This window comes from Gavialis gangeticus, unplaced genomic scaffold, assembly GCF_001723915.1.
Source record: "Gavialis gangeticus isolate Ggan-Ray unplaced genomic scaffold, GavGan_comp1, whole genome shotgun sequence".
In the NCBI taxonomy this organism is placed as follows: Eukaryota; Metazoa; Chordata; order Crocodylia; family Gavialidae; genus Gavialis; species Gavialis gangeticus.
In genome coordinates this window covers 16,072,266-16,080,997 of record NW_017729001.1, presented here as the reverse complement: position 1 = coordinate 16,080,997, position 8,732 = coordinate 16,072,266, and the positions used below count along the sequence as shown (strand labels likewise).

Here is an 8,732-nt window from a genome sequence, read left to right as displayed (position 1 = left end):
ACAGTAGAGGGGAAAATATTACTTTTGGCCAGCGCTTCCACGGGAAAATGCAGCGGTAGCTGAAGGTTCAATTAGATCCAAAGATTTCAGACTTGAATAACAGGAGGTGGACGCATCCTCTGAGCTAGTATCATCATCATGTTCTTCTGGTCACTTCTTGCTTACGGTGTTTTCTTGGTTGAGGGTCAGCCCAGTAGTTCTCACCCAAGTTTAGTTAACTGCACTGTTGTTGTCTATTTACACGGGCAGAGATAAAATCAGCTATGTACCGTTGGCATTACAGCTCAAACCATTCCAGTTCCTTCCTCCTCAGGGGACTTGCACTGAGCAGGAGGGTGACAACAGAATTCCCTGTTATCTCTAGGAGCCCTTGGGGCAGATGAGCGATCAGCCAGCACCCCCTGAGAAAAGAACAAAGCTGCCAAAGCACAATTCTGTCTGTCCCAGACAGGGCCCACAGCTGTGTCAACACCTGTGGTCAACAATATCAAAGGCAACTCATGTGCTCTAACAGAATCAGCATGGATACTTGATCTTCTTCCATCTCCAGAAGGAGATCATCAACCAATAAGACTGGTATAATCTCCTGGGCCTAAAACCAAACTGAAGCAGGTCAAGGAAACCTGAGAGGTAGGTATTACCAGAATTGCCTTGATGCATTCATAATCCTCCCTCACATTAGGAAGCAATGTTTTTGCATGGATTCCCACTCAGAAACCCTGTGAAGTTTCTGCTTATGTGAAGTGCAGTTGATTCTCAGATCCAAGTCTTTCCTGCAAAGAGGCCTATGGAGCGCCTGTTAAGGGGATTCTGCATGCTGTGAGGAAAGGGGGGATCGTCTTGCAGAGGTAGCGCTCTATTCCCTACATGTTTGTAGCCCTTCCTTCCCATTTTTATTCTTTCCTGCGAAGTAGTGAGTAGGGCAGGATGTAGCCCGTGGTCTGTGAGGAAATGCCCTAGCGCTTCACTCTTGTGGAGACTACTAGCTTACTACCTCTCCAAAAATATAGTAAATTACTGCACGGCCTTGGCTTCAGAGCATCTCAAATTCTGCATGTCAGGGGAAGGGAAGGTACAAAGAGCTCTAAGACCCCCCAGCCTGACGTTCCACTAAACCTCAACATATCAAATTGAAATGGGCCTCTTTTTGCCCCTGGCTATTCCTATAATTTAAATGCTTTAACCTTATAAGGTAGCATTCAGGAATCATGGTACTCAAGAGTTAAAGCTAATTTGGGGTGTAATTTTGCAAAAGGGTGGGAGGCTTCAAGGGACTTTTACCTCTGAGAATTGACATTTTGTTTTAGCACAGGTCATGTGTGATGCTTGTATCTACAGTTTAACCTTCCCAGGTTACCTCATATCACCAGTTTCCTCATCTCTTGTCTTGGAGGGATCAACAGATTAGGAGCAAAGAGGATTTGAGGCTCCTTTATCAGTGGTGCTGAGTGCCTGCTGCTCCCAACAAGGCAGAGAGGAAACATGGGTGCTCAGTACCCTTGCAGAAGGAAGTGGTTTGTTTCTGTCAGTTCTGCTCTGGCATTTGCTTCTCAAGGTGAGTTCAGATGTAAATGCTGCATGGACTGAAATGGTGAGCAGTGAATGAGTGAATATGTGGCCCACTGAAGCCAGTGTCAAAACTTCCTACTTCAGCGAGGCCTGGATTTCCATCTATCTGCAGGGAAGACAAGAAAGGCTCACAAGATCTCCTCTCCATCCTCAGTTTCTACCCTCTGTAACCACCCCTTAACTCTTCCTCCTCTGTCCTAGGGCTCTTCCTTCTACTTGGAGCCTGTGCCTTCTTAACCCCTCCCTCTCTCTTATCCCTACTCCTTTGTGCCCTCACCTCCACCTCCCTTATAAGTTATTACTAATCATTTAACTCTTTTCTTTGCACCTAAAAACAGACACATGTATGCTACAACCTGGAAAAAGCCTTTTCCTGACTCCAGCTTCCCCCCATCTGCTTCCAGTCTTCTGTCTCCAGACTCCTGGGCCATGTTGTCCTCTTCTGATGGCTCTGCACTCTGATCTCTGATTCCTTCCTGTCTGGCTTCTGCACTTTCTACTCCACAGAAACCTCTCTGACCAAGAGGAGAGCTTCCTCCTTTTATCTTTGGTGATCATCACACTGCTGCTTTTGCCATTGGTCCCTCTTTCCCTCTCCTAGCTCCAACCCCTGGCTTTCCTTTCATCTTTTCAATGACTGCTTCACTGCTTCTTCATCTCTCCTCTGCTGCTCTAACTCTTGGCCCTCCATGGAGTTCTGCCCTTCTTTTTCCTTCTCATTACATTTTCTTGAATCTTAGTCCAACCTTAGCACAAATGATTCTGAGCTCCTTTACAGGAGAGAAAGGAGTTAAGTCTGTTATCATTCAGTCCTTGGTGTTCCACTGTATCAGCAAGGGACCAAGTGTGGTAGTCGGCTTTGTTGCATGGACATCTGTCTGTGCAGTAGGAACTGGAAGAAGACCACTAGTTCTTTTCCTACAATGATCGCTATTAGATAGCTAAATCTGGCATTTGCAAGTAATTAACATGACTGTAGAATTCACTGTATTCCCTATTTAGCATTAATAGGGCAAGTTTTCTGTGGCACTCGCTGCAGAACTGAATAAATAGAATACTTTGCCTGCCCTGCATTTGAGCTAGAGATACCAATCTGTTTCTGTTCTGGAGGAAGTAGCAAAAGCAAATATCTTTTCACTTATTCTGTGACTATATATCACAGATTATATAGTTCAGTATGTTGTGATTGTTCAGTGAATCCTCCAAGAACAAACTCAGCCCAAGATTCTGTCTGGTTCTTTTCTAACAGTGTATACACACACAACTACATATTTATCTAAGTACACAGCTAGTGCAGTCAACCATGTAGCAAAGCTACCTGCTATATTTCTCCTTTTGTGCATGGCTTTTTTCTTTTTTCTTGGATCTTACTGGGTAGGTCTACATGTGCAATTAATGCAGCTGAATAAATTGGTGCAGTTCGTGCTAGAGTTTATTGCTCTTGGGTGCCACATTCACATGTGTGGCCAGAACCACAACATGTTCAGCCTGGGTGAAGCAGCCCCAGCTGGCATGGGGCCCTAGCCTGGGGCAGCTCTGACCTGGCTCAACATGTTGTGGATGGGCTGGCTAGGGGGTGAGGGTGCTTCGGTGTGGGGCTGAAGCACCCTCATGTCCCAGCCAGCCCTGTCAGCATCTACACGTGCATTGCAGCGGAGTAAATAACTCCACCATAAGATAGTATACGTGTCTGGCAGTACTGTCCTATGGTGGAGTTAATAAATTTAGACCATCCTAATAGCACTGCCCATGTAGACAGTGACATTTTACTGCAGAACTCATTAGTTGGTTCTGCAGTAAATGTCTTGTTTAGATGCACCCTCTGTCTACATTATCAACTATCACGCCAATATCTCTGAGTACTAGAGGATCCAGGCAACAGATTAAATGTATTAGGAGTCAGAGCTTGTATTAGCTTATGAGGGCAGAGCCTACAGCCATATCTCTAAGGAAATATACTACAATGCATTCCCATTCCTATTAGCATGGGAGAATAGGACCAGCAGCTCAGCCTTGCCTTCCAGCTGAAATGCTAGCCAAACAAGCAAAATTTGTCATCCAGGAGACCTCAGAACAGCTTCTGAAAGGAAACAATAGATGAATGAAATGCATTTAAAAAGAACAGTTTTAGCCCCAGAGTGCCTTGAGTTCTAGAGTAACCGAGCCCAGTGTTTCTGTACATCTCAAAGTTAGCTTCAAACACCAGTGCCAGGTGATGCATAGGGAGGACACGGGGGGTGGGGGGCACGTGCTCCCCCATCCTGAGATTGGCCCTCACCACCTGGAGAGTGGGGGCACTGAGAGAAACACTGGCTGGTGCCCCCCTGAGATTGGTGCCAGCTGGGGAGTGGGAGCGCTGAGAGGAGCACTGGTGGCACTTCCGGTTCTGCTGCCAGTGCTTCCGGGGTCAGCTATCCGGCACTGGCTCGGTGATTGGCGGCTGGTGCCCCCCTAGACTCAGGAGGGACCAGTCACCCATGTCCCATGTCATTTGCAAAAGATTGGACATTACATTGAACTAACCAAATGTTCTAGATGATGGCAAAAGTTATAGCTTTGGGGGCCCAGCAAGACCCAGCATGAGGTGCAAATGCAAGGAAGAAATGACCATCCAGAAAGCAGTGTAGCCTTAACAGATCCTTTATTGCCTGTAGTTCTGCACAGGCTGTTTCCATAAAACTTGGAGAGATTTTCAAATAGAAGGGATTTTTTTTTTAAGTAGCTTTATGTTAAACAGTCTTCATCTTCCCTAAGTAGCTGTTTTCCTCTTTCTCTCTTACTGGTTAAATCTGGGTTGAGATTTGATTGCTGTAGGACAGAGGTATGTTAGGAAATTTGATGCAAAGGACAAGAAAACAAAAATCAGAGGTATTCAGCCTGAAAAGAGGCTTTGTCCCAGGCATAATTCTTGTGTGTTTAAGGACAGAGTAATAGATTTGGAAGGATAAGTCATATATCTTAGGATTTTCTTCCCTGCCCCCTTTGATTGATTAATTCCAGTCTCTTCAGATCTTTGCCTGTTCCCACAAACCTGGAATCTCAGGATTGTTTGATTAAGTCATGGTTACCATGACAATAAAAGTGCCTCTGGCCAGTTTGACCTTTGACTGGATTCAATTCACTGAGAGAAATGGACAGAGACTATAGAAAAAGCTTTATCTTCAGGCCCACTACCACATAAAACAAGCTATCCCATACTTGCAATAAATGAGTTTGTCTACCCTTTTAAAATATAAATAAGGCTGGAATTCTACATGGAACCTTATGAATTTCGGTTGTCAATTTATCTTTTAATATAATTTCATATATGATACATGCAATCAAAAGACTGGGGGATTATGCTAACATTTAACACAATAAAAACAAAAGCCAAAATTCAGACTGCACATATGAAAGAGCCCCTTGCAATTATGACTGCATATTATGTAGATGTATATGTAATATAAAATCGCAACAGATTTAAAGGCCTCATTTCTCTTTACCCACCCTGCCCCCAAGCTTCATTCTGAAGGCATTGTGTTGCTGTTGCTCATCTAGATAATTATTCCTTTTCAAATACTTTCATTGTAAATCCATTTCAGCAAAAATAAAAAGGGGGGAACGATTTCAAAATTAAACCTGTTATGCGATTTGTAAATGGGCCTGACAGAATGACAGCCGAATGGCCGTTGCAAGGCAATTCATGCATGCAGGATTTCCAAGATCCCTGGTGGGAGAGTATGCTATGCCTGTGTGTGTGGTGCACACCATTTGTACTGTTCTTCTGGCTGCTTTACTCACTGCACTGCAGCCCTCTGTGTTGGTGAAAAACATCTTTTCTAGTCCACCCCAGAACAAAAATCTGGATAAAGAGGTATGAGCTGCTTGGTGTAAGTGTCCCCGCACAATCCAGCAGGGATCCCAGAGGTGGTCTGCTTCCCAAAATGGAGTGGATTGGTAAAGTGACTTTAGAAGGATAAGCGAATCAAGAGCTTAAGCCACTCGGAAAGTGTGGATTTAAAAGTACGCAGCCACAGCTAACCCCCACTAATATGGAAGCCAGAAAGCTGCCCTTAGTTTATTTGGGCAAGTGATCAGCTGACCAAGAATATGGCACAAAGCCAAAAAGATGGAGGAAAATAAATCCAAGATTGCAAAGCAAAATGGAAAAGGGGCTCAATCCGAGGCAATAGTTGGGTTGGCCTTACTTGAGTAACCAACCATGCTAGTTTGAAACATGGACCTGAACAACAAAGGTGGGATCTAAATTTCCCCAGCATTTAGATCCAGGTTTCTGGTTTGAATTCACCTCTCTCGACTTTTGAGAAGCTCACCTTCTTCTGCTTGCTCGGGGCTGTCTTAAATTCTGAAGTCATGTGCAAAGTTTCCGATGGCTTCTGTGAGCGCCCACAACAGATGTGGACTTCCCTTCCCTTCCTCCCCATCTCCTTGGAGGAGAGTCGCGTGATCTGGCATCATTCTGACAGGCCATTTCAATTGCTATATGATTCAAGCTTACCTAGAACTGGCAAGTTTTATTGATTTTAAGGCGGCCAATATTTTTATGGGTAGAAAGTGTGTAAAAAAAATGGAAATCCAGAAAAAAAGATTCTCTCATTTTGCAAGAATTCTTGAGGATAAAGGGGAAAAAAATAAAATAATTTAAGTTCCTTAGGAGCTTCCGCCTGATTAACTTTCCATGAGACATGGGCTCTTGAAGGCCTGTGCTGCTTTGAAAACAGTTTAAAGCTCTTGAAAATGTTACCCAAAGTCATCTTCTTTCTTGGATCATAAACAAATCCGTCTTTAGATTAGGGTGGTGGTTTTCCCTCTGAACAGATATCAGTAGGGTATGTGATCACTATTAACTTGTTCACCACCTATAGTACCAAGACTGCAAAAATTATTAATGTAGAATCAGACTGTTCCATCGCTGTTTTTTCCCTCTCCTCAGTCTTTTGATACTGAGTACTTCCAGTTCTGTCCCTACAATTTGTAAACCCTTGACAATATTCTGTGTTTCTTTTCAGTCTCTCTCTTTCTCTGAAAAACTTCAGCAGCCTATTAGTGTTAGAATGTGAGTGTTTATTAAATCCAGATATCTATTTATCTATTGGTCTATCTTTATGTAATTCATATACGTGGATGTCTGCAGAAGCAAAGTTCTGAGTATAATGTTCCATTAGAGTGAAATGTTTACATAAAGGAAACTGAGGAGTTTAGCTATTATAAACCTGGAGACTGTCAGTTTAGTTACAAGAATGTCATATGCAGTCTATGGTGAGCCTTAAATTGAGACCCTATCACATATCTCTCCTTTTATATTTGCCCCTTTTCCTCTTCACTTGTAGCCAATCACAGATGTACCATAGATTGATTCAAATGTGATGGGAATTGCTAATGAACAGCATGATTAGTGACAAAACTTTGGTTTAAATACCTGCATGGGTAACTACAAGACAATTACCATCTTGCCCAAAGTGACATCTCTCTTTTAGCCTCAAAAACATCACTCCAAGGCCCCAGTTCTAACTATATCTCCCCCAAACTAAATCCATACACAGTCACTCATTTTTATTTTAATTTAGAACTGAAACCTATATAAAGATGAATTTCACCCTGTCTGAGGCCCTCCAGCAAACTAAGTTATTGTAAATTGCAGTATCCATTTATCTGTCATGGCAGTGTCTGAGACATACACAATCTTTAGCATCCCCCTGGGACACAGTACTATTATCTCCACTCTACAAGTGGGGAACTGAGGCACAGTGATGCTAAGTGAGTTACCCAAGGTCACAAGGAAGGTCCTTGTCCGAGTAGGGAACTAACTAAATTCCAGACTAGAGCCATGATGCCTGGATCATCCTTCTTAACCTCTCCTTTCTCCATCCAGGTTCTCTGCTCATTCCAAGTGACAGCATCCAAAGAATGATTTTAAGGCATGAGGAATGGAAAATCTCTGGGTGAGTCCAGGAGATGCCATCCACTGGGAAGGGGTTTAAAAGTACCAGTGATTTGGTTCAATCAAGTGCATTCAAAATTGGTATAATATCTTTTGAAGTACCTTTCTGAGTTGATGACAAAAGTCATTGTTGGCTGAGATGGCCACAGCAGAGTCCAGAGAAGGGCTGAACTTCACTAAAGCACTACCAGCCCCCCTCAGTTCTGACACAGACTGCTGAAAGCCACTGGGAGCAATCACCAGCATGTGAGAGTCATAGTTCATGACAGTATATTCTGAGAATTTTTGCCTCTGACCTATGAATGCAGCAGTCCACTGCCTGTCCAGAGTCCATCGATTTCCTACTCCAGGGAAAATGCATCCTGTTTTAACACATGGTAGCTAACATGAAGTTAAGCATTCAGACAGGACACAGAGCATTGTGTTTAGAAACTTGTCAACTGGTTGTGGTTATCTCCAGAGTAGCCCTAGGCTTAATCACAGACAACTGACATGACTTTAAACACAAGTACCTGGTCATAATTCAGCCATTATGTTAGTTAATATGCATTAGAATTATAAAGCAGTTCCTTTTCCCAAGTCTCCCATTGCCGAGTCCCTTTGGTCACATGAGAGGATATGCACCACTGGAGACCAATATCATTATTTGTATATACAATTCTCTTCTGACCTACGCTGATGGAAAATTGTAGTAACTCTACAATGGAGTTCCCCCTACTATATAGCCTCAAGAAAACAAAATCATGACATATGCACCTAAGATCATTTTAAGCCAATAAACCAAAATAAATCTTATTATGTCTTATTTCTCCATTCCTGACCCACAAGTCCTTTTTCCCTGCTTCCTTTCTAGGTTCTTCCAAGAGCAAGCAAAACTTAGATCAAAACAAAGGAAACCAAACAGGAATAAGGTTTGGGGTAGGTGGCTTTCCCATCTATAACATGTCTACACATTCATTAATGCACCTTTGCTACTGCACATTAAGTTTATTACCTCTAATATAAGGTACTAATTAACGGCTAATGCACAGTAGCAAAGGCAAACATTATTTTGTGACACAATGCACAGTAGACTAATTTTACTGCACATTAGTGCATTAACACAGTTTTTGCCCTGACACACTAATGCACAGTTGCACCTGGCCACTGAGCTTAAGGCATCTCGTGTAAACACACCCCTGGATGCACAAAATGATTCCATGAGACTGAATGAAGGTAGGAC

General features: G+C 43.0%; 1 long non-coding RNA gene across 1 annotated transcript; it reads right to left on the bottom strand.

Annotated features, from left to right (window-relative positions):
- Positions 1-3,439: 3,439 nt before the first annotated feature.
- LOC109290655 lies at positions 3,440-7,926 on the bottom strand. The gene is made up of 2 exons (XR_002095644.1): positions 7,613-7,926; positions 3,440-3,649 (listed from the first exon to the last, which is right to left on the bottom strand). It is a non-coding gene; the product is annotated as an uncharacterized LOC109290655 (long non-coding RNA).
- Between the last annotated feature and the right edge of the window lie 806 nt (positions 7,927-8,732).